The sequence below is a fragment of the Cygnus olor genome, chromosome 8 (assembly GCF_009769625.2).
Source record: "Cygnus olor isolate bCygOlo1 chromosome 8, bCygOlo1.pri.v2, whole genome shotgun sequence".
Taxonomy (NCBI): Eukaryota; Metazoa; Chordata; class Aves; order Anseriformes; family Anatidae; genus Cygnus; species Cygnus olor.
This window is the reverse complement of record NC_049176.1, coordinates 32,424,084-32,450,704: the sequence shown is the minus strand read 5'-3', so window position 1 is coordinate 32,450,704 and position 26,621 is coordinate 32,424,084. Positions and strand designations below refer to the sequence as shown.

Sequence of the window (26,621 nt, the reverse complement as noted above, 5' to 3'; positions counted from 1 at the left end):
AGGATAAGGATCAGCCTCCCAAAATACAAAGCTCTTTCAGGAGGACAGGCAATGCATCGTCTGATGGCTGCTGGGTGGAGGATAGATTCACTTCAGCAGGAAAATTCAGAAAACAAATTCATCAAGCAATTTGGGGTACCCTACCAATTATGAAATCAGCATGTCCCCTTTGTAAGACACATACTAGACATCATCTGTGGTGAATGCGTTATTCAGTACAAAGCTGAACCCAGGCCAGAGTTTATGTTTCTGCCACAAACTGTAGGAGGAAATCTTCTCCTGAGGTTTACTCCAGCCAAATTTTCAGCACACTGCAAGGGAGCTGTGGTGAGGGTCAGTTATTAGACGCTGAGCACCCCAGGGTGCCTGGCCTGGTAGACTATATGTGCCCAGAGGTTGAGGGAGGACAGGTTGTTTTAGAGGCTGTGGTAGAAATGGTCATTCTGAAAAAAAAAAAAGGTATAATTCACCACATGAGTTTCCCACAATCTAGTGGATAGCCTGTTGCCCCTGTATTACAGCATGCTGTTCAGTTTCTGTTTTTGTGTGATTGCAATTTCTCTCATACATTTGTGATGGCTTTTTTCTTCATTTCATCCATTTATTCTCTCTCTTTGTGCCTGCCACTTCTTTTTCTCCTCCAGTTTTCCTCCACTTGTCCAATGCAGCACTTTTTCCTTGTCTGCCTCTTTAGAGTTGGTACCCCCTGTGCCTGTAATTCCTGCTCTCAGAGCAGGCAGTCTCTGCGAGGACAGAGTCGCCAGCTCTGCTGCACTTGCAGTGTGCTGCAGCTGCCATGCTGCTGGGGCAGAGGCATGGGGCAGCCACCTCTTTGCCACCTCCCACCTGCTCGGTGACACGGTGCTGTCACCAGCCTCTACCAGTAATCACATTAATCACTGTGAAATACATTCTCAGGAGAAACCCTAAACACCGTCACACAGGAGAGCACTACATATTTATTCATGAAGGGCATTTCAGTCATACCTGTACCCACTGATTCTAGCCAAAGTTTCTTTTAATTTCCTGTCTCACAAATAAGTAGTCAGTATACTGGTCTCTATATTAAAGCAGAATAGCCTCATTTTATTTGTCTTGTATTTTTTCTGGAACAAGATTAAAGTAGAGAAGAAATGTGGGAACCAAAATCTCTGCCGAGTTCATAAAAAAGACAGAATGAAGATGTAGAGCATCTCTGGTCAGGAAGCTCTTCTCTGTTGTCTAGTCATTGATATGCTGTAAGCATATGTTACATCATGTGGAGTACACCCACCCTCTTGCTGCTTAAAATATGTATAGATATAGATATATAGATAAAATTCACTGTAAGTTGGAGAAGATGGTTCAGACTGGAAAAGCCTGAGCTCATTAAAGAAAAAAATAATGCCAGCTATATTCTTCTCCTCTAAGGGATGCCATTCAGCTAACACTGGTGTGGACTAAACACTTCACAAAAATATCAAATTGCTGCTTTGTCTGTATTCAGGTTTATCTAGATGGTTTAACTACGTTACAGTGTTCTTGCCTCTATATCTGAGCAGAGGAGCATCGTTAGCATTCACCCTTCCTTCTGCTAAAGGAGCAGTTGACGTGCTGGCTACAAAACGATACTGTAATTCAATTGCTGGCACATTAGGTTTTTTAACGTTAAGACTTGCACTATAAATTCCAATTCTGTATTCTGTCAGCAACTAACAAATGCTGAATTATCTCCTTCCTTAGACATACACCATTGGAATCCATTTAAAGTGCCTAATGATGTATTAATAAAGCATGATTTTCCAGCAGAGTTTCTGAACTCCAGCCACTGGCGCCAGGACCAGTGCTGCCAATCAAATTAGAGTGTCATCACTCCTCAGTAAATAAAGGTTAATTGGATGTACCGTATGAAAGGATCGGGAACGTCAGACATATCTATGGCAGGTTTGTTCTTACTTGAAAGTCTGATATTACATCCCAATTGGCTCGCATGCTTGCCCTGATGCTGCTGGCAGCTTCTGCACCTGTTATTGTGGACATGGCCAGTTAAGCATGTTCTTCACATACCTGAGGATCTTTGAAAAAGTTCACAGACAAAATATTTAATAGCTTTAGCACTCTGGTGACCTACTGATTCCTACAGAGGGTGGGGATCTGAAGGAGCTCTCATCTTTAATGATTTCTCCATAAGCCCTCTACAGAAACACCTTTGAGGGGCTGGCGAGGCGCACGAAGAGGTGTCAGCTGCACTTCAGTGGGCGATGGCACAGCTCCTCGGTCTGATGCCTGTACCTCGGCCGGACAGCCCCGCATCCTGCCTCTGTGACTGCCTCGTGCTGGGGAAGCAGTGGGAGCTTCCCAGGGTTATCCTTGCCATGGCGTTCCCAGGGCCACCCCCTGCAGCAGCCCCTGTGCCCGCAGGTCCCCTTACACGCTGGTCGGGGGGAGGTGGGTAGGTGGGTGGGGGTGGGGTGTGTGTGTGTCTGTGTGGGTGTGTGTGTGAGCAGTTAAAGGCAGCCCTGGTGCTCGGGGAGGCCAGTGGGTCAGGGAGCCCTCAGTGCCACGGGGCGATGTGCCCGCCCGTGGTGCCAGCAGCATCCCATGCCCTGCCAGTGTGGCAGGACCGACATGAGACTCTTTGGGTGGCTCTCCAAGGAGCCTGTTAGAACATATCTAAGTAAGTAGCAGAATAAACACAAGGCTGTATTTGCATTAAATAATGTGCAGTTTAGCATGGCCTGGAACTTCATCCCAACACGAGGGATTTCATTATACAAAAAGTCCATCCTGTTTTCCAAAATCCATTAATGTATCTTAAGTGTCTCTTTTCCTTCAGAGACTCTCATTCAAACTCCCAGCTTTTGTTTAGTCTTTCGTTCCTAATTAACCCTCCTGAGCTATTTGCTCCCTGTTCTGCTCTGGAGGCCTGACCTTTCATTGAAGACATCTGATATTTTCAAGCTTTGATTAAAATATTTCCATTAAGTGCTTTTTCAATGAACAAAGGGCTTTTGACGTGAACAAAAATGTATTATCTGAAATATTTGGTTTTGCTAAACTGTATCAATTTTACACAAAATTGCATTAATTGTACAGGCAAAAAAAGATCTTCAGTGAAAAAAAAAGTAACTCTGAAATGGAAAGCATTTTAGGTTTTTGCTTCTTATTTATAAATATGTTCTTTTGAAATCATGGAATGGTGGAGCTTGGAGGCACCTCTGGGTCCATCTGCTCCAACCCCTTCTCAAGCAGGGCCACCCATAGGGGAGGTCCAGGACCACGTCCAGGAGGCTTTTGAAGATCTCCAAGGAAACAGGGTGTCCAGAGAGGCTGTGGAGCCTGTCTCAGTGCTCCATCACCTGCACAATAAAGAAGTGCTTACTGATGTTCAAATCTAGCAGCAATAACTGCAATTTAAAACATACAACCAGTTTTAAACTACCCATGAAAAAAATATTGGTTTTTAGGATCATTAAATTTTGGTCAGGCATTCGAAAGGAGTCACTACAGAAACAGATCCTTAGGTGGCAAGGGTATTTGCCTCTGAAGGCTCTCTCTCCTTCCAAGGAAGCCATGTGGATTTTTGCCTTTAACTCCGGGTCTTTGGTATGCAAACGCCTCACTGGTGGAGTGGACCCTTCAAGACTGCACATGGTGAACCACAAAGGGTTAATCATAACTTCAGCAGATCTTTTCTGTTCTGCTTTCAAATGTGCATACAGTGGGCTGCTCTACAAATCTAACAAGCTAATTTACAATAAAAGTAAGCCCTTGAAAAATGATTGGTTGGCGCTAAAATGTTTCCAGCTTTATAGTATCATAGCATGATATCATTAACCAAAATGAGCAAAAGTCTGGGAACAGAAGAAAAACAAAGGGACGACTCTAGTAACAATGGAGAAAGGGACAATGAAGGCACTGTCTACTGGTTTGTAATACAATGCTGACATGCACTGCTATTGCGTGTTAATGCTGTACCATCAGTGCATCTCATTGTCAGCGCTTGTATTGTGACAAACACAATGCTCATCAATTAGGAGATTCGTGGGCATTGGAGAGAACTCATGAGTCTCCCATCCATTTTTAATGGGAGATGTAATTTATCCCACATTTTCTGTTTCACTGATATATAAAGCACACAAAGATAATGTAAACTGAAAGCAACAGTTCCAGGCTGAATTCAGGTCAACTAAGTGACACAAACCTGCCTGGGAAGCCTACAGTTGAGTTTCTTGGTTTCTATAGAAATCAGGTATCACACGAAGGCACGAGGTCAGCACATAATACCCAGTCATGCGTTTTAGTTTATTTTACCATATTTCAAAGGATTTTCAGGTCACCTGTTACATTTTCCCTTACATTTCAGTGGGAGTGATGTACCGGGTTGTGAGCGATGGAATCACAATGTTGTCATGTCAGCATGTTAGCTGGCTGCCTATGGTATGTAGTTCACCAAAAACTTTCTCTTTTCGTCATCCTTTCAGCTCCCCATTTTTGAGGTTTCCCCATCCCCAGCCGTGCCCGTTTGTTTGTGGGATGTGGCTGTGCTTCACCTGGGCTGATGTGTGAGCCCTGCCTGGTCAAACTGACTTTCTGCTGCTGCCTCTTGTTTCTCCTCACTGTTTATGTTTCTTTCTTCTACATACACCCCTCTTGCTATGTTAGGGCTGTTTCTGCTCCTCCTGCCCCGCCACCCCAGAGCTGCCCCCGCTGTCCCACAGCTCCATGTCTGCAGACATGGCAGAGCACAGCATTTTTCTTCCTTTCTCTTACCCTGCACTTTCCACCATTTCTGTGTTGAGCGGCACCTTTCTGGTGAATTCTTAGGTATTTAGAAGTATGAACAAAATCTGAATTTCGGCTGCTCCTTGGGAACAGCAGAAGAGCCCATGTGTGTCGGGGACTTAAGGCCCCACAGCAAGAAAAAGGCTCGCTCAGAAGAGAAGGTGAATTTCTCAGCTTCTGCAGAGAGGAAAGGTCTTCAGCAGCAAAGGCAATGCACCAACCTGGCACCTTTGGCAGTTCATTAAGCTGCCCTAAAATTAATGGCTTTATTTTTCACCTTACTTACAGAAACACTGTGGCTTTTTAAGCGCTTGTATGAATAGTAACAATGGCCGTTTCCTTGTGGGCCATGCTACAAAAGATCACTACAAAATGCACCCTGTTTCTGTATGTAACTGCATTTTTGTTCTTTCTCATGCTTTAAAATATGTATTTTTCATTGAATATGTTGCTGAAAGCACCTTCAGGCATGAACCTCTTCCTCTCTCTTCCTGCAGTATTTCCACAGCCAAATTGTAATTGTTTCAAAAATCTGTCACAACACACTCGCCTCCATCAGGAAAGAGAGACACGCATGGTCTCCGTAGAGGGTATCCTCAGTGCCAGGCAGGGGAATGCTCTGCTTCAGCAGAAGCAATAGGGCTTTCTGCCCCTGTTTATCACATCCCATCTTCAATTTATTTCTTGGTTTTATCTTATTCCTTTGCTACCTCTTCCACAGTATCATCCTAAGGTTGGATTTTTAGAAATGTTGCTTGCTCTCCTCCACAGATACACCAGATATTTGTGTATGCAGTTTTAACTTACTGAATGGAAAAGTAACTCTCTGATCAATTAAATCAGATGATGTCCAGTCTATCTGGAAACAGATGAGAAAGTAACATCCCTAAAAAGTAGACATTTGTGCTGTAGCCAGATTGGATTATGGGTTTAAGACACCACTCATTTTCTTGATGAAAGAAGCTGTAAACAGCAGAATATAACAGAAAAATTTGGATGAACTTGGCTCCATTTTCCTTGTTATCCCACCACTTTCAATGTAAAATTTCTTAGCATATATCAACATTATCAAGACAGAGTTTGTGTCTTCCCAAATATTTGTGCAACACCACCCTGACCTCTCCATTAACCAACATAGCCTCTCATGTGAATGAGTAACATCTTCAACAGCAACACCACCGCACAGCAGCTGCAGGAAGCACCGACCTCCATCATTTAGGAAGATTCAGTCAGAATTGTTGAGTATTTGCCTCTTCTGCCCAGGCCCACCAAGGCAGATGCAACACCGCATGGGGCAGACCCGGGGGGCTGGATGATGCTGCCCGCCACACACCCGCAGCTGCACTGCAACACCTCTGCTCTCTTTTGGGGGACCTGGTGCTAGCAAGAAACATGCTAAATCCTCCAGCCATGCTGAAAATGAAAAAAGGAGATAAGAAAAGTCAAGTACAGTGGAGATGATTTCCCCTCCTACCACAGACTCTTTGGAAGCTGAAAAATTGACTTCCATTTCATCCATTTTAATGTTGAAGGGTAGGCTAGCCACGGCTTGACATGAAGATTGTTGGTGCTTTGTCATGACAACACTGCAGCTTCAGAATATACAATGGAAAAAGTTATATTGATGCAAGATTCTGCATGAGATTTCAATGACAAAACTCACAGCATTCAGACCAAAGGTCCAGTGCTGCCTGTCCTCACTTCCCCATGCACACACACTAAAACAGGGCTATAATATCAAAAAGATACTCTGGTGTGTGCAGTTAATTCCAAAGAAAGGTGTTTTTAAAACACAGATCTGTCCTTTGTTCAGCTTATTTTTCAATTCTGTTTAGAGTCTCCAAGGGAAAGGAAAGTGTTTGTTTCTATTTCAGTGTTTTTAAAGGTAGGTCTGCGCTTCAATACTGAGACCCCACCCAAAATCACTCAATTTCCAAACTCCTAAATCTATGTTCCACTTTGGGCTGTTGCCAAGTTATCTAACCTGGGATAATTTACCATTCTCAAAGCCAGAGCATTGCTTGCTGGGCTGCACCACAATGCTCAGCACCATGGGGCTGTCGATCAGGTCTCCTAGTACGCCCTTGCCCACGCACATTTACATGGGTATTCTGGGCATGCCACAAGGCCTGAAGTATTTTCCAACACTGCCAAGCCCAGAAAAGAGCCAGAATCCTGCCGTGTCTGTCTGCAGGGCCTGCAGGACTGCGCCACCCCAGAGCACAGTCCGGGAGGAGCGCAGGAGCTCAGCCCTGCTGCAGCTCCAGCACCCGGGCTAATGCCGAGACACCCAGCAGAGCAGGAACGTGTCTGGCTGGAAATGAAGACAAGTTGCCTCCATTTCTCATTCCCAGATAAATGGCTGAGGGGAAGAGTACCGAGTAATGGAAACCTGGCAGAAATTTGTCTTTTTTTGGTTCTCCAGCTTTCCCATAGAAAGAGTCAGTTATTGTTTAGCTGCAAAATATGCTGTGCTATATCAGCCCATGCTTGAGCACAAGGCAGGGTCAAGGTTGGCTTGTGCTCAGAATTAACATGCTAATGATCTTCGCTTGGAACCACCCTTCTATCTCTGTCACTTATTCTTATCATTCTTCCCAGAACTGCATTTCAGTATATTATTAACTCGCTATGTGTTTTCTGCTTTTCCCTATGTTAAATTTACTTATCTAGCATTCCCAAATTGATAGGATTTCCATAACATATTTCAAAAACTATGTTTTAATTTAAAGCATGTGGTTTTAGTTATAGTCCGTGTAGATGTCTATTCTTTCAGCATGTGGTAGCACAAGAGACAGATAAAGAGGTGAAATTCTTTTTTGTTTGTTTGTTTGTTTTTTTGTTACATTGAAGTCATATTATTCCAGGGAAAATAAAACAGTCAACAGAATGTCATCTACTCTTTAAACATCATTTCATGATCATAATGATATCGTTACAAATGTGCTTCAAATGTATGTGTAACAGCTTAGGGATTGCCATCCATAACAAATTCCTATCTGGGACTTGTTTAAATATAACAATCTGCCTTCCCAGATCATATTATATCAGTGAATACACACTACTCCTTGGAATTAGATTTCTATAAGGAAAGATTAGCCTTGTATAACATAATGTTGCATTTTATTGTTCTCAGCTATACTAAATGTAAATCATGTCTCAGTTACAATAATAATTCAAAGAGAAAATGCAAAAGGAAAGACATAAATACGAAAAAGAAAGATAGGATATATAGGAAAACAATGCTTTTGAAACTTGGCTTGAAAGTAAAATACATAGCTTTTTTTACAATGCTCTGATACTATTCAGTTACCCAATGAATTTTTGTGAAATAATATCATATCTGCACCTTCATGCACAGCACAGCTGGAGGAGAATGTGAATGAGACAACGCTAACTCTGTCAGCGAAGCACCCTTCGAAAGAGGTGCTGCCTGTTCCAGTTGTGCATTCATATAGCAATTAAGAAATCTAGAAGTTTACATAAGTTTGCTTAGGAGAAAGAACTGAAGAAAGCAGTCCTAAAATACAACTTTTCTAACATCTGAAAAACACGTAATGCAACTTCGTGTTTAAATAGTGCTTTTAAAAATAATAATAATAATAATAATAAAATAGATTAGATTGCAAGCTTTTTAGCTGAAGTGTGTAGGCAAGCCCTTGCAAACAAAGGATGCTTTCTCTAAACCACAAATATATTTGCACCATGAAGACAGAGGCACTGTACTTACCCTTGCACAGCTAAGGAGCAGTCAGCTTGGAAAAGCTGCTTGTGGCCCAGGGGAACGTAACCTACCTGCTCTAGGGAAGGAAGGCAGCAGTGGCCAGCTGTCCACAGAAGGGAGCAATGCTCTCCTTCAAGGAGCAGGAGGGCTCACAGCTGCTCTCCTGAGAGCAAGGATCTGCAAGGCAGCCTGGCTTCAACCAGCTGGAGAAAATCAACTGCTTTCCTCCAAGAGGCTATGAAAGGGTAAGGCTGAGGAGGTGCGTATGCTATAGGAGCAGGCAGGATGGCCTGGGGGAAGAGGTGGGGTGTTTGCATGGTGATGTGGTGAACCTCAGCATAAGCAGTATGTAGAGGATGTGGGGCTATAGCTGCCTGGCGGGCACCAAAGGAGGTGAGTGTGAACTAGTGAAGGCTTCTCTCAGGTTTCTTACCAGGTCTCTCTCCATAAATGACTTCTTTGGGACTAAACTAAAATTGGATCATTCTGTAGCTATAGTTCAAGCTTGACTTAATGTCATTCTTCGAGTATGTTTGGACCTAAAAAGGTGCTTGAAATACTCTGGAGACACTTTAAATTTGGCCTGTAGGGTTTTTGCAGTATTCTTGTACTTCTGTTGCATATCCTAAGTAGGTCTATTGTATGCTGCGTTTTGTGCTGTGACCTATGTTGCGCTAGCAAAGCTATCAGCTAGAGCTTCAGTGGGAATTATTTCCAGCAAGTTCTGTAACAGTACATCTGGTGGCGCTCCCAGTATGGGAAGGGGAAAAGAGGAAGACTAGGTCCCTGCAGTGAGTGCTATATTAGCAGGAGCTGCAAAATACTGACTCCTTGCCTTGTCTGCAGTGGTGTGGAAGTGGTTTATCAACAAGGCTGACCTGTCCTCCCAGGCCCATAGTGGAGATGTCTTTCCCTGCCTCCTTTCCAGCAGTGCCCTGTGCAGCCTTGCCCCTCGTTAGCTGGAGGGGGCTCCTGCAGAAGGCTTTCCTTCTGTCATGATCCGTGCAGCTCCATCACAGTGCTGCTCTTCCAAGCTGTGCTAGTTACTCCAGACTTGCTTCGTGGAGTATGCAGTTTCCCTGCTTCCAAGAAGTAGTAATACAAAATAAGATTACAAAGGTCTGGAGAGGGTCAATGGGGCTGTAGAAGCAGTCTTACAGCAAGAATAAAGACAGCTCTAGCTCTTACTCTGATGAAAGGCCAAATCCTGCTTTTTTCTTATAACACAAATTAATCCCTCGTGATGTACAACTTGGGTTAGTAAGAGCACTAACCAATTCTCCTGTGTATCAAGCAAATCAGCCTTTCCTTCTTTAAACAGCAGTTTGTACAGATGTGTAAATAGAAAATGTTGTTTTGCTTCTCAGGGGATCTATTGTTTGGTGGAACAATAATAATGGTTTCCAAATGTATTTCAGCATTAAAGCATGTGTATTTCTGCAAAGATCGGCTTTGCTTACAGGAACACAAAACCTCTCAGTAATTACCAGGAAAAGCTGACTCACTCTTTAAGACTTTTCCATAAGGGCCAAGATGGAGCTCCAGAAATCTCAGGCTGAGAAACCAGCTTTGATGCTGCAACCTCATTACTTATGGGGTTTTCTGTTTCCTAAATTCATCTTATTATTGCCATATTATCCTTTAATATTTCATGGCATGCAGTGAGTATTCACATGTGTTATGCCAAGAGGAGTGCATGCTTGGTCTTGTTGTTAGAGGAATAATGGGGTCACGCACAAATTTTTCTGTGCATCCAGGAGAATCTAAGATGTAGAGTTGATTTATGAGAAGAATATGATACTGGGAGAACTGGATGCTTTTTATGCTGTTAAAACCAATGTTGTCTAGGCTTGAACAGAAGTTAATGTCCTTTAGCTTGCACGCAAAAAGGCTGATAGCATTCTTCTACTGGTAATCTGGACTTCCGCCACTGTAGCTTGTGTGATTTTGAGTAGTGAGGGTTTGAAGCATCATGGGTATGTTGCTTCAAAAAATCCAACGTGTTGAACCTCCTCTTCAGGTCTCACCCTGTCTCCATTAGCGTGAGATGTGGCCAGGTGGTGATCTGGGGCTTTGCATTGGAGGACTCTGAGGGAAGACCTTTCTGTATCAGGTTAAGGCAGTTTCAGGCCTCCTTCGTGAGAATTGGTTCATCTTCTACCCTTAGCAGACTTAAAACCAGACCCTTTATTAGGCTCTGAAAGAAGCCAATTTTCTTTCCTATAACTTGAAACAAAAGCATGGGGTGGTACACCCCTGTTTGCAGATAAAAGCTTCCTGACCAGTTGGCAGAGCGATAGGAAAGGTTTTGGGCAACTGCCACTCCCCTCTCAGCTGGGGGGACAAACAGAAGGTGGGCGTCCGCAGTGCAAAGCCTGCACGGGACCCTGGGGTGGTAATAAATTAGAGAGGAGAGCTGGAGCAACACTATGAATGAGAATTTAATTACACACTTCTTGTGTTTCCTGAGACTGGTATACGCTGGCAAGGAGTATTTTCTGAAGGAAATGAGAAGCCGATAACTGGTGAGATATAGCCGTAAAAATCTGCATGTAATGAGTCCTGTACTGAATGAACTGCTCCATTAATAGAAATTGTCTGAACCTACATTTTTGAAATTTGTGTGTCTTGAGCATTTGCTCAGCAATAATTTGTCACTCGAGGAACACAGCACAGAGTAAGTGTGGTCAGACTGTGACCACCTTCTCCTTCTGCTGATTAATAGAAGATGAGCCTGGCAGGAGGTGATCAAGAGTAGTCAGTCCAGGTATTCAGGAGGACATTAGGAGTTCTGTGGGTGCTTGACCTCCATGAAGTTAACAGATGGAGGTGACTGCATGTTTAGTGTGTCTGCAGCACTCAGAAGACAAGCCATAGTCCTTAATTACCAGCCCACTCCAGGATGTGTGTGGAGAGGTGGAGGTGAAACGTGTGTCAAATGTTCAACAAGAAACATCAGGGTTTTCAGGGTGTTTTGCAAATCTTTGCAACATATTTGTGTTTTCTGGCTTTCTGAAAAACAGGGAGCAGAAGGACTGATGGAAATAGCTTCTTGAAGCTAAGAAGCACTGCATGCTTTAAAAAAGCAAACCAACAACTCCTACCAGTTGTGGTGGTTTCACACTGGTAGATAGCTAAGCACCCCAGCTACCAAAACCTTGCCATATAAGCCTAACACATCAGTAGATAGAGTAAAGATAACATGCAATACTGGATATATCTTAATACTTGTTAACTCATGAGTCCATTGGTACACGTAAGAGAAAGTCAGCCTTCTAACAACCCTTATTTATTTTTATTTACTGTTTGTGTTAATATTCTCACAGGCTTTACAAAACCTTAGGGCTACCCTTTAAACTTGGCTAAGCATTTAAAGCTCTCTCTAAATTCTGTTTCTTTTTAAAGAGTAAAGCAAGTCAGAACTTCTGTTCATGATGCAAAGGAAACTTACTTCACTGAGAAAATGTGTAGGAGGCTTTTTATAATACACCCAACAAAAACATTGCTATAAAAAATAAATGAGATGAATAAATGTAAACTTGAATCTAAGGTTGTGGAACTATTTTTTACATCAACCTTTTGAAGGTGGTCTAAGTATATTCTAGTGTGATAATGCTTTTCTATGTCCACAATGCCTATCCACGCTTGGCTGATGCAAGAAGCAAGCCAGTTGCAGGAATCAAGTAACAGCTGTTGTCAGGGGAAAACAGACATGCACAACTCTGAGCTGCTAATGTAATGTGAAAAAGAAATGGGTTGCAAACAGTGCTGTTGTGATACCAGCCACATGAAACTCTGCATGGTAGTCTGCAGAATGGAGTACATCTCTCATCCCAAGAGGAACAGAGGGGCTGCAAGGCAAAACAGCCCAAACATCAGCAGCGATGAGAGGTTAGCTTTGTGTGAGGATGGCTTCATGCTCTCATGACCTGTGAGTATATGCCTCTCCTGGGCTGGAGTCTTCTGTGCCAGATCTGCCTGTAGGCAATGGTCTTTTTCTGCTTTACTGACAAGTTTTCAATAATTGTGAGTTCTGAGACTAGGAGGTTGAAAATATTTTTATAACTAACAACAAATAGAATGTGTTTTGTTTTTTTTTTGGGGGGGAGGGAAAGGCTCTGGTGAAAGTGGATGGTAGCTAGTGCTGATTATAGAGGTGGTTCTTAATTAAGATAATACCAGTGTTTAGGGAGAAGGAAATAATTATTAAAAAATACTTTAAAAGGGATGCCTTGGGTTAGTCTATTTTAGAGGAATATTTGGTTCCTAACAGAGCAATGCCCTCTGCCAGTACTAGACATAGGTGTCTTCAGTGGGGACCGAGTTTTAACCTTTGTGTTGAGGACCTAGTCTGAAAGCGGGCGTGAAGAGCTTGCTATTGGAGGGGAGGTGCTGCAGGCAGCAGCAGTCAGCAGCGAGGTGATTTCTTGATGCACTGAGCAAGCTCTTCCCTCTCTCCAACCAGAACCAGGACACCTTGTCTGAATTTCAGAGTTAGTCTCTGTGTGGTCAGAAAAGGCCAAACAGTGCTCTCTGACCTCTGATACAGCTGGGATCTTTATGCTCCATGCATTCTTTCACTTCTGTACCATTGCCAGAGCTCTTCCTCACCTACTGCTTCACTTTGATTTCAGGAGACCAAGAGGACTTGGTGCTTCCTTTGGGACCACTCCAGCAGTGGATCATCTCCTAGTGCTGGATAAGGAACAACTGCTAGCTTTCCTAGGGATTTGTTTGTCTGGCCTTGACTTCCACCAGTTTCTTTTGCTACGTTTTTCACGGGGCACTGTAGTACCCACTATTTTCTCTTGAAAGCATTCAGATGCTGTAATTCAGTCCCGTTTCTGTTCAGTGATGATAAACCCAAAGCCTAATGAGTTCTTTAGGTCTGTTACTGTCCTGCATGTTTTCTTTAGATCTCAAGTTATTTCTGTGGGTCTCCTCTCCTCTTTGTCTTCACAGCCCTAACAGGAAGGCTGGTTTGTGTGGGGCCAGCCGGAGCTGTGAGGAGGGCTGGCTGAGGCGAGCAGCAGTGTGGTGCTGGTGGGTGCCTGCGGGCTGCCGTGCTCCGGCTGAGTCCTGCCGGCGCTGATTGCCACTTGCAAGTTGTTAAAGGGAACTTTGAATTGTATCAGACCTAGGAGAGGTCACTGGGGAACCTCGGTAATGACATTTCCCTACCTCCATCATATTCAGGGCTGAAAACAGATTTTTGGATCTCATTTATAAAGCTCCTCATGCAAAACAATTTCATAATAATATGAAGTATACGCAGTTTCTTTTTTCATCCAGACAGAATATCAAATGTAATCAGGGCTGTTTAACCTGTAAAGCAGTGCTGATCGGTATTAGGTATATTTTTGACTTTTTAGCACTTTGAATTTAATTGTGTAGTGCATTGCATGCACTGCCTTAATTTGATGACAAGTGATGTCGGTCATTTGGCTGGACCATTTGAAATGCTGGTGTGGTTCTGGTACTTCTGCATCACTGAAATCCCTGGTATGTTAAAACATACCCCCCAAAACACTCTTTTGTTGCTTTTCTTACCAGACCTTTAGAGGCTTGAAATTCAAAATATCTGGAACTCTTCCTCCTTCAAAGCCCTTCCTTCCAGGGATTTCTGTGGTAATGTCTGAAGTTTTTCTTACTGATTACTTTCCCATTTCTAATTGGTATTAAAGATGGCAATTTATTGTATTCCTTCTAGCTGAAAGCTTTCTTTCCTGATTATGGATTTTCTAGGCCTTTAACAAACTTATTTTAAAATAATTCTCCTCATGTTTGTTCCCACCAGTATAATTCAACTTCCCTTCACTTTAAGAAGTAATGCTTTGGTTTCAGTCTGTACAGTTATATATTTACTAAGTGGGGCTGTTGTATGCCTGCATGGGGAGCATGACGTCAAGCAGAGGCTCCTAGGAAGCCATCAGTAATCAGAATAGTAATTACCTCATTTTTATCATCATGAAGTCCAAACTTTTTCCCCCAGGTTTCTTCATTACTTTTAAAAAAAAACAATGATTTTACTATTGAATGGAGGACCTCCTGTACACAACAACTGAAATCAAGCCACAAAAGTCTTTTGCACAATGTAGCCCAATAATTAAATAGTAAATCATCCCGTTTTCAGCTGGATTCAGTAGACTGTGCTGATGTTGCTATACCTCTTTCTGGGCTTTGAGGCAGGCTGCTGAGCCATGCATGCTTGGGTTCCTACACCTGAGGCCAGCTGGGACTCAGACAAGCAGTACTGTCCCCAGAGTGGCCCTGCTGGAAGCCTACATGGCCCTACACAGCCACGAGAACCCCAGTGTTGCCAGCTTGTTTAGAAAACTGACGTACCTTCACTGCAGGATTTTTCATTTCAGAGACAACTTTAGTTAGTCAGTCGATTCTGAAGGGGAGGGAAAAAAAAAACATTACATTCTTTTCTAAACAGACTTTAATTTTTTTTGGTTGCATGGAAAAATCACTTTGACCTAATGAAGGTTAAAGCGGGCAGCACAGCTTCACAAACAGCCTGACCCATGGATGCCAACCGGAGGAACTGCCCCCAACTCTCCTGCAGCCCTCCAGCTGTCCTCGGGGGCCACCCCAGCTGCAGCTGCTCCGTTTGCTGGTGCCACCTCTTCATGGTCATCTCCTGTGAGTAGATCAAATATGCCTGATTTTTGTAGAGTGCTGTGAAGAGGCTTTTAGGAGTTCTCAAGGCAATCAGTGCAGCATCGTAATGTCCTCCTCATTCAGTAGCTGACTGAGGAAGTCTGGGGGCTGCCAGGGAGAAACCTCACGAGAAACCTCTGCGGAGAGAAGCAGCTTGCAGCTAGCCGGGGTAACCAGGCTGGGCAGGGCGCTGGACCGCCCGTCAGCTCGGCCTCTCTTCCTTCAGGCTCAATTTCTGTGGTGTGCGGGGTGAGGGAACCTGCCTGGTGCCCTCCTCTTTGCACAGAGTGGTCCCCACGAGGATGGCAAGGCCTTCTTCCTTGCCAGACAGAGCAAAGGGACCTCTCCTTCACCCCTGGCAGCAGGGCTGTATCTTCCCATGGTACAAGCTGCTCTCTAGATGCTAACTATGATCATGTCCGGGGTTCGAAAAGCAGCTGTTCATGTGAATGTTATTCCTTAATTAAGAATAGTTGTAAAACCTTCATATGACCTTATTATGAATTAGGTACAGACAAGTACAAAATCTTTTGTATTACACTTAAAAGAAAGTATCCTACTTGCTCTACCTTACTCCCACAAACTATTAAAGAAAGTGGTGATTATTGGAATCTATTGATAGCAGTATTTGGCTTAGACAATGGTAGAGGTAGAAGTGATAATTCAAGCTTAACGTGTACCGTAAGAAAATTGAAAGACCAAGAAAATGGAAATTTATGTAAATTTTCAAGTACAACTTATAAGGTTACAGAATATGTGGGATACGTTGTAACTAGCTCTTCAGGTATAGGTTGGTTTGACTTTCTAATCTGAATAGCTGCTTTCCTTCAGAGAACACCCTCCAAATAGCAGCTTTTAAATTTTAGGAGAGTAAAGACAGTTGCTTGTGATTTGACTGAAACATCCAATTTCCACCATTGTTCCACTCTTCCTCCTCTTGGGATAAGTGGAGTACCTAGTGGCATCTGTAGTGACCAGGAAAGTTGATCAAATGTATCCACAGTAAACAGCTCTTGCAGGTCCCTTTTTGTGTTTTTTTTGTCATCTTGTGGGGAGGGTACTTTTGGGGAGCAAGGGGTGTTGAGCTACAAAGCGCAACTCTGAGGCTGTTGGATGATTAAACTCTAAGGGTCTTATGAGAAACCCAAAGAGTTTCTAATAAGCGGTACTCAATTATCTCTAAGCCAAGATATTACCAAAAAAGACACTTTTTTTTTTTCTCTTGTAGACTATGTCAGTTATCTATCACTTCAGAGGAGCAGACCAGCAGTAATGAGAACAAAGGCCTCCCCACTGAGCACGTGGGCTCTAGCAAGGCTTGTGAAGTGCTCAGAGCCGGGGGTGGGGGGGCTGCTGGCGGGGTGTGTTATGTCTGGGGGTGCAAGCCGAGCTCCTGCACACCCTCAATTAGCCGAACACCAGCAATGTGTGCTTTATTAGATCGCCTCCACTGGGGAAGCTAAGAGTTCCTGTTATCACTTACTCCCTGTTACTATTTATTCTCAAAGGCAAGAGGGAAATGTTTTGAAACTAAGGTGAAAACCAGCAAGTTGCCTTCTGAAGCAGCATCTATTACTGTGTGTTTTCAGTTGCACCTGCCGACTCAGCAAAACCCACTAGCTTTCACTAGAATTTGCTCTTTTCAGGAGCACCAGAAGCCTGCAGAGGAGTGGGTGGGTTCTGCGTTATGTACAGAAACCCCCACAGGCTCAGTCTTACTCCAATTCATACATATAAAACTTCCACTTATTTCAAAATTGCATGATCAAGCTGTAAATTCTCCCTGTGGAGCTGATTTTTTGTTCATGTTTGTAACGCTGCCTCAAGACCAAGGCAGAACTTAACCCTAGAAGCTTAACTCTTGGGCTGACCACAAGTCAGGAAAACATCATACACGTTTTTGAACTCGAGTTGAATTTTAATGTTGATGATGATCAAAAGTCTTAAAACTATATTTGGAAATTGCTGACCATCAATATATATTTTGTTTTGTATCTGCATTTAGAATACATTTCTAAAGTATACTTGTGGATTCAGCTAAATCCTGGTTTTAGCTGGGGGTTTTGGTCTTGAGAACAAGACCTTGTCCCTTTAAGGGGTGATAGGAAAAATAACTTTACGTTTTCAAAAGAACTGTGTAGCTTGTTCTTTAATCTGACAATTTCCATTTTCATAGGTCTTTTCTCCACAGTTATTAAACATCTTTAAAATATAATTTAAAAAATGTAATAACCTTTGTCATCTGTTCGACAGCTTGCCTTCAGCCAGTGCACTAGTTGTGAATACAGAATTTGAAATTAAATTTACTAATCTCATAGAGAAAGGACACTCTAGAAAATATTGCATTCACAATTTATACTGCCAGAGCAAGCTAAGAACAACTAATTCTATCAAGTAACAAAATAAATTATACATTCTCTCTCCTGATGGAGCTAAAATATTTCACAAAATCATACAAAAAGCTTCTCATGTACAACCAAAGGAAAATACCAATTAGCCACAGTCTCTGGCTGATGATGAAGTGGGACTGTTTTTTTTTCTTTCAAGGTAACAGGACAGAGGCTAATTATTTTTAGCAGATGGGCCTGGTGAGATGGACAGGAGAAATTGCTCCACTCTTTAATGCATGGTGTAGCTGCTGTGCACAGCCCCGTCCTCCTGGGGGTGCTGGGGTCTGTGCCGAGCAGTGCGTGTATGGTGGTGACACGTGGAAGTGTCTGCAAGGGCTCCCGGTTGCAGAAGGACGCTTATGCACTCCAAGTCACCTCTTCAGCTTCCAGTGCACGGCATTTGCTCATACCTTACAGGCAAATTAAGGTTCTCTCTGGAGAAGGATCTCTACACAAATGTATAGAGACAAAGTGGAGGGGTATATACAAGTGAATATATTTTTTTATGGTAAAATAAATAAATGACACAAGTAGGTGTGACTTAAAGACAATACCTCTGAAATATACTGTAACCAAAAGAAGTGATTCCGTCAATTCAAATTTTAAATAATTCAAGCGACTCTGAAATCAAGGTACTGACCCAGGGAAGTTAAAAGAATTGGCGTTACAGAAGAAGAGTGATTTATTTCTGTTGCATGAATTTACAGCTATCTGCAGCGTAAAGAAACAGTAAGCCTGCCAGAGAGCCCTCCTCTCTGCAGCCCTCTGGAGCGTTGCTGGGTGCCTGGGGCCAGCTGGCCATGGCAGCGGCATGCCCCACAGTCCATCCCATGGAACCAAGCAGTGCCCTGGGGCCTGTGCTATTTGTTGTATGTGATTGCTGTAAAGGTCAAAGAGTTGTCCTATGGACATCCCCAAATCTCCCTTTAACCTAAGAAAAGTCCCCAAATATTACACAACTTAGTCCAAGAGATGGTGGCTATTGGTGCAGCCATATATGTGGGATTTGGTAGCAGACAGTGACCATAACTGATATCTTCCTTCCTCCTTGTTTTCTTCTCTGTGTTGGGGTTGCTTTGACTTTCCAAGCTAATGCTGATAACCCACGTGGTCCTGATGAGCTGGAGTGTCCAGCTTGGACTGATTTGGAAAGAGGTTATTAGGAAACAACAGTTTTAGGTAGATTTTAAAGCTGATCTAGTATTCTGAGCTTAAGTTAAATCCACCCAGGAAAGTACTGGAGCAGTTTATTTTTGCTGCGATGTCATTTAACAAAAATTCAAATTGTACATGCACATCTTTTCCACATGACAGAAGAAAATGGAGCTCCCCTCCAAAAAGCTATTTATAGGAATTAAGTCAGAAAACATAACCAAATAAGATAAGCCTTCCCTCGTGTTGTTCTAACCACTCAGTTTTTACGTGGCTGTCTTTCTGTCCATGCTCTGAGTGAATTGCTTGGAAACCAGACAGAAATAAATGGGGAGGAATCAGCATGCTGAAAACAGAGTGCTTTGATTTGTCTTCTCATTCAGCCTCTACCTGTCTGGCCTCTGGAGCTGACCTTTATTTAATTGGGACAAGGCTGGAAGGATCATTAGAAAGCATTAGGTTCCTGTGTCTATTCCACCATCTATTTGTGAAGAAAGGACTGTCCATAGGGCACATCTATAGCTTAGCAAAGCAGTTGCTGCCTCCTGTCAGGGCTCTAACTGATACTTCAGAAGAAGTTGAAATAAAACTCTAACACACCTAGAAAATTGAGCAGTGTTTCTCACTGAGGTGGCATTTGGAAGTGTAATCTTCAGGTACTCTATTTTGAAGAAGAAGAATTGTTAGAGGCAATTTCCTTGCTCATAGCCCTGGCCTGCAAGCTCTCTCTGCACTGTGCTGAAAGAGAGAGATTGTTAATGGAAGGAGGGAAGATCATGCATCAAGCGGGTGTTAAATGTAAGTGAGTACCTTTTTGGACAAACAGTGTATTGCTAGTTATAAATGTAGCTCCATTTGTGTGCCAGTGATGATGCATGGTGAGCGTGCGCGCAGGTGTGCATGCTTCACGTCGCCTGGGCACAGGAGGAGGTCACCTTTTCAAAATCAGGCTCTTTTGTGTTCCCCTACTGTGGCTGCTGTTCTCACAGAATAGATTTTTCTTTCTTTTGCTTTTTTTTTTTTTCCAGAAAAGGTGCTTGAAAAAAATATTCTTTAATGAAATGCTTTGGGGTGTGTAATCAGAATTTTTTAATGATTCATGTCATAAGTGCAAAGAATTTTGGCTAAAGTAAAAGGTAAGATTTTTTTTAATCATCAACATGCTCATTATTCACTTCCCACTCTAAGCCAAGACAAGAAAAACAGCAGCTTTCTGATGAAAAGAAGAGGGATCCATCAGGTCCCACTCACTTTTCATGAACTAAGCACTGATGTCAGTGACTGTCAGATTCAAGTGATTTTCTCCATAAATCTCCTCTTTACTTGCAAAAAGGAATCATTGTTCCCTAACACTGCACAAGCTTTTTGTTCAGGTTTGCTGTGTATAAAATTTAATGAGAACAGGCACAGAACACATCAAGAGCTGAGCATGTGTCAGTTAGGAAAAGTGTGTGTTTGAAAACCTTTTCCTATAATTATCTACGTTTCCAGTTACCTACTCAGGGATGATGAGGGGAAAGGGGCTGGGCACTCACTGGAAACAATGGCTTCATGAAAGGCAAGCAGTACCTGACTGCAAGAATTGTAGGTGGATGGGGGAGAAAAGAGGGAGAAATGGGAAGGAGCTAAAACAACTCCAAAATCAATCGTCCCCACGGCAATATTGCTACAGTCATTTTTTTAGTTTGAAGATTTTGGGTAGCGTTTCTTGACAGACCACTGCTTGCTACGCTAATTGTGATCATCTATTTTGCCGCATGTTTGTCATGCCCATCCATTCTATCTGTTTGCACTGTGACCCCATCCCAGGGACATGGCAGTGCATCTCCCTGTCGTGGTGCAGGACACGCAGCGCAGCTGGCAGGGTGCCGGGGATGGCTGGTGCTCCTGGCAAGGGTCGGGACGGCCATGGTGCCATCCTGTGCTGGTTGTGGCAGGCTGTGAGCGCAGCAGTGAGTGCACATGGGTCGCTAGGAGAGGTCACCTCTCACCTGTGCACTCAACTGTTCTGCTCCTGCGAAATACAACCTGCCAGAAGTCACTTTTTTCCTAAATAGTCCGTGATAAATCTTGCCACATGAAAGAAACACAAGCGGTGGCAGTACTTGTTGACAGCAATTTGTCTGTGCTTGCACAAGGCTCGCTGTTTTGAGGCACAAGGGCGTTATCAGGGCCTGTTTTACCTGCTGCGGAGGAAGGTCTCTGCAGCCTGCAGACCTGAGCTGCCTTTCTGGCGTGCCCAGGGAGGGCCAGCTTCCTTTTCTGCTCCTGCTGGGGAGAAAAGCAATCTCCTTGGTTTGTCTTTGTTTTGTGAAAAGAATGACCACTTTGGCTGCCATGGTTTAAAACAGAAATCTATCATTTCTTGTTTCTGAAAACAGGCATGGCAGGGCCTTCAGGCCACACCAGGGTGGCCACAGTGAGGCCGGAGCCCTCCTGGTGCAGCGGCCGCTCGGTGGGGCAGGGCCTGGGAACCGGGGCTCCCTGTCACGGCAGCACCCTCTGCGGAAAAGCACCGGCTTCACGCACAGCTAACACACACCGTCTGTAGCACTGATGGCATAAGTCATGTAGGGACTTTTTTTTGGCACCCACAGTCATTTTACAGAAATAACTTCTTCTCTTCGCTCCCTTTTATTTGGCCATCTGCCTGCAGTCCCCCCAACCTGCAGTTCTCCCCCTGACACTTGGTGTTTCCAGCGGGGCTCCAGCTGTGTGCTGGCAGCCTCCCTCTGGAGGTCAGGGGGCTGCCTGCAAGCCCCATCGCTGCCGGGGCCACTGCTCCAGACCATCACAGACCATCGTGTCCCCCGCCACTGAGTCTGGGGATGTTCCGTGTGCTGAGCCACACAAAACCACAGGGCCCTCTGGTTTTCAAGTGTTTCTGATCATCCTAATTTTGCGTAGATAATAGGAAAGAGCAACATGAAAAGTTCAGGATTACCTGGCTAATGTTCATACGTGGCTTCTAGATGGCTAAGTGTTCTTTCAGAACTTATGGGTAACTACTTTCATTGTATGGAAGTCTTACAAGTATAAAATTCAGCTTTTCTAATGCCACGATTCATCATCCTAACTTTTATTTATGAATATTCTTATAAAGATGTCAAGATTCCTGTCGTCTTAAAAGGCAGAAAGCAATCAAAGAGCAAAGAATATAAGCAAATGTGCGTATTTCATTTTTAATGATATTTTAATAATATTTGAAGTAATTAGAAGTTCTTCTAACTCGTTGCTTCTACAAAACTCTTGTCCTAGACAGTTGTTGGAAGAAAATCACACGTGCTTGGAAATCTGGTCCTTGAAAGAGAGGCGTGGGCATTCCTGGGCACAGAGGTGGTGCCCCCTCATATGGGGTTAATTTGTCCTCCTGGGATGGTGGCACGAAGTGAGAGGCTGACGAGGAGCTGCTGCATCCATGACCCTTGGCCTTCACCCCGTGCTGCGCCCATGGTGTCCGAGCTCTTCCTGCTCTGCTCAGCCCAGGGCCCTTGCTCCCAGTGTTCCCCCCTCAGAGGCATCTGGTGCCCCTCCAACAGGCTTTGGCAACAGGTCATGGAAGACCTGCAGCAGCTGCCACCTGAAAAAATGCTACGTACCCACGAGAAGAGTTTTTCATACCACCTTCTTCCCATTCCCCTGGAGATGGGGTCTGAAGGCTTTGCTCACAAGCTTTTCCTTGCAGCATGTGAGCATAAGCACGTTTTGATTTGGGGTTTTTGCCCCATTCCTTATGTACTGTGACATCCAAGGGTGGGAATAGCTGGGGTGAGCTGCATGAGTGGAATAAAGTGTTGTCTTCCCAGTTCTCAGTCCCTGAAGCACAGAGTAAATATTTCATCTAGTTTGTGATTGGCTGCTACACTCCAGTAGTTTAGTGGGTACGTTAATAAAATGTATGAAACGTGAGCTAGGTTCAATTAAAACACAGTACATGGAATTTGGCATAAGCCACACTGAGCCTGAAAGATGCAGCTGTCAGTTGCTTTCTTGACTCTTATCTCCATAGCAGCCCATTCAGTATTTGCCTTGAAGTGATTTTTTGAAATGTTTACCAGTATTGTATTTTGGGCACAGTATTGAATTAATAAAAAGAGAAAGAGGTCATGCCCATAATTTGTGTTTGGCATTACAGAACTTGCAGCCTGTCAATAGCATTTTAAATTTTTCTTTCCAATCTATTAAGGTGTTTAATTTGATTTTAACCTTAAACAGTAAGGGTTGGTAGTAGCCATCAACAGTAAATTAATATTGCTGTTTTGTGAGTCATTAATTGCTATGGCTGAATTGCAACAGTAGCTCAATAAAATAAAATTTTGATTTTCACATCTCGTAGGTGGTGTATCTGGAACTACGGGTTATGAAGCTGCATGAAATCTTCTGCAATTAGAACAGAGTGATCTTTATTAACTGGCCTGTGCTATGCAAGGCACAGCCAGTGTCGTTCTCAGGTCTCTGATTTACTGCACTTCATTTATCGAAGTGTGTACATGAAAGCAGAGGTAATTTCCCATAACAGGGGTAGGGTGTGAGTACAATGAAGCCTACATAGTAAATAATTGCAGCCTCTTTTAGATCCTTTTATGCAATGACGTTTTATTGATATTTCTTCCTGATCACTCTCAGCTGAGTACAAGAAAAATAAAATGGGCTACCAAATGCCTAGAAAACCATTTCAGAAAGATTATCTGAACGTTTCCACGTTCTATAAATTTGACAGAGCAGTGAATGTGTAAGGGATTGTTGCTTCCAAAGGGAAGGCATCGTAGTAAATGATGCAAATTGGCAGGATTACAGAATATAATGAATCCAAAGAAGATTTTAAAATATAATTGGAAAGGGTGTCAAAGAAAAAAAAATGGTTAGTCTGTTTTATCAGTTATTGGGACTTGAGCTTACATCCTATTAAGAAATTTAGCTGTGCCAGAGAAAAAGATGAAATGTATCGCCGACATTTGTGAGCACTATTACTGAACAGTAAACTGTGTGCAGGGGTGATTGCAGAATAGTTGTCGTGGTTTTTTTTATTGTTCTTTAACTCCTGAGGGAAGAGAAAATCTGTTTCTCAGAATTTTTTTCTCTGCGTTTTGACTTCTTCTGCATTTCCTTATGCTAATCAGACTTGTGTGATGTGAAGTATGATTATGGAAAGCGAATTAACTGTTTCAAGCTGCTGCGTCTCTCGCCTGCAGGAACAAGTGCTAACAAGCACCGCTGGCTGCGGGTCCGGCCCCATCACGGCACCGGCAGCCCGACACCTCCCCGGGACAGCCACCGGCAGCCCGACAGTTTCCCGGGCAGCCCGACACCTCCCCGGGACAGCCACCGGCAGCCCGACACCTCCCCGGGGCGGCCGTCCCGTCCCCAGCGCCGAGCCGGGCATGGCGGGGCTGGAAGGGATGCAGGCGGCGCAGCCCCGGGCATAGCTGGGGAGGGACGGGACAGGGCTGTCCCAGTGCTCCAGCCCTTGTGACAGACTCTCCCCTTCCCTCGGGTATCTTCAGTGCAGCATCACCAGAAAAATGCACTGTCATCCTGCCTCCTTCTTCCTCCTGTCCCAAAACCTTACTGGAAAAAAATGGAAAACAGGTGCTGCAGTCCAGGAATGTGAATAAAGATTCTGAGAGCCCCCAGGCACGAGTTCTCTGACACAGAACAGCCGGTGGTGTTCAGCAGCCAGAGCCACTGTGTGCAGGAGAGGCCCTCCCCACACCCTGCGAGCAGACAAAATGGTGTGGCTGCATCGCGGTGACCAGGGTAACAACGAGTCAGCTTGATGCCAAAGTGCATGTTTGTTACAGATATACAGAAACTGAGGATTCAGGTAACCTTAAAAAACAAACACATCGCATTAAATGATGTTGTGCTGTAGATATTAGACAAAATACGTGTTGTCCGCAGCCCCTGCAGTCCCTGTGCTGGTTAACGCAGCTCCTCTTCCAATTAGACCCCAAGAGATGCAGCTGACTTCCGAGGAATGAGACCCTGCATTTAATCGTTTGAAAGGCTAAGAGAGAAGTCATTTTCCTGCAACAAGGAGACATTGTAAAGGGTGACTAAGTGGAAATGCTGAAAGCACTTAAATAATAAAATGAAAATGAAGGTTAAAAAATGTCTTTGAAAACTGTGTACTGAATCACTCACATGCAGTGTGTGTTGCTTCTTGCAGCACAAAAGCATTTTAACTAATTAACATTCTCCAGTGTTTTTTTTTTTTTTTTTTTTTTTTTTTTTTTAAACCAGTTATTTAGCTCAGGCCAGGCTGTGATCTTGTCAGAGAAGAGGAAATGAACATGCAATTTTTTACAGAATATAATTTTGCAGAAAGTGCGGGGAAATGCAAAGTTGCAAAGTAAATCAAACAGGTCTTAATCTACACATATTGATGCTAGCAATTCCTCTAAACACAAACCTAGATCCTCCTTTTCTGGCAGGTTTGGAAGTTGGGTTTGCAGTCCATAAAGGAGTAGGTTTGTTGGCTCCTGTTGTGCCCAGTATTTCTTTCGGTGCAATCCAAATAACATGTCAGAGGTCCGAGCGGTCACACAAGTCTTTCTTCAGCACTGGGGAAGCTGCTTGAAGCTTCTTACTGGTGGTCATAAACAAATACTATTGTTGAGAATAAAAGCAAGTCCTTTAGCATAAAAACAAATGATTTCATAAGACTTGAATTTATTCTCATTGTTTTTTTCCCCTCCAGAGCTGGAGCACTGCCCACGGAGCCGAGACCACCTCCCTTTGGCTGCGGGGGCTGCAGGCACTGCCTGGTGCTGACCAGCCGGGGCTGCGAGGAGCTGGTTCAAGCCCGGTCCCGCAAGGACGTCCAGGGAGGCCGAGACTCCTTTCATTGGGAAAATACGAACGGAAATGAGATAAACCCTTAAACAGAGCTAAGCAAGAGATGAAGCATATAGTCACAGAGCTGACAGCAGCTTTGACTTGCAGGGATCTTCACTCCAGTCATTTCCAATAGTTGAAATTGAGTGTAATTTAGTTTTTAGGCATGTAAAAATTAACTGTCTCAGAAAATAAACATGCCATGTACTTAATAAAGCAAACTCTGAAGGGAAATGATGCTACAATAAAGCTGCCTTAACAGCAACTGATGCCATTAGAATCTGGTTTTATTGGACAGCTGCTTCTGGTTAAGGAATTGATGTTTTAGTTCCCTATTAGGTTATTTCAGAAAATTTTTAGCAATATGTCCTGTCAAAGAATTCTTGTCATTATTTTATTATTGTTTTTAATTCTTCTCATTGTACATAGTTCCTATTCCTTTCCAGCACAAACCTTGGGAAAAAGTAAGAGGAGAGAATACAGAGTCTTGAAAATCTCTCTCTGCAGTATTTCTGTTACATTATCTGGGGAGAAGCAAAGTAAAAGCACTGTAAAAAGAAAGATTTGGGTGATGTTCATCAGCTTTGGGGAACATCAAACCTTTTGATGAGCACAAGTCATTAAATGACTGTTGATGGCAGAGTAAGAAACAAGTGCTTAGTCTGTGTAAAAGGACTTAGTAATAGAATCAGCTTCATGACAATCTTAATGAAGAAAAGAGTGTGAGAGGAAGTGTAGAAATAGGCTGAACTAGTTGAAGCTGATGACAGTGAATGTGAACCCAGCTGGAAGTAACCAGCTATCAGAGCAATTACAGCCTGGTGTTTGTGGAGCGGGTGACGATGAATCACGGTGGAACAATGAGGAATCTTTTAACAAGTGCAGTAATACAGTGTGCACCCACTGGGCTAGAGGAGCCACTGGGAAAACTCTGTCTTTGTGCGAGCAAATTATTCCCTTGTGTCAAACATTTAATTTTGACAAGAAAACACATATGCTATAGTACCAAAAGAATAATTCTCTGACTTTTTCTTAAATAGTCAGGTTGCAAATGGACCCAGGGCTGTTATTCTTGTTTAAGAGGCTGG

At 43.4% G+C, this 26,621-nt stretch overlaps 2 long non-coding RNA genes across 3 annotated transcripts; one reads left to right on the top strand and one right to left on the bottom strand.

Annotated features, from left to right (window-relative positions):
- Positions 1–238: 238 nt before the first annotated feature.
- LOC121074122 lies at positions 239–8,880 on the bottom strand. Its single transcript, XR_005822143.1, has 3 exons — positions 8,560–8,880; positions 5,971–6,177; positions 239–443 (listed from the first exon to the last, which is right to left on the bottom strand). It is a non-coding gene; the product is annotated as an uncharacterized LOC121074122 (long non-coding RNA).
- On the top strand, positions 8,749–25,798 carry LOC121074121. 2 transcript variants are annotated; one of them, XR_005822142.1, is made up of 3 exons: positions 8,749–8,881; positions 14,980–15,126; positions 25,397–25,798. It is a non-coding gene; the product is annotated as an uncharacterized LOC121074121 (long non-coding RNA). The 2 variants fall into 2 exon arrangements; XR_005822141.1 differs by having other exon boundaries at positions 14,980–15,136.
- The last annotated feature ends 823 nt before the right edge of the window (positions 25,799–26,621 follow it).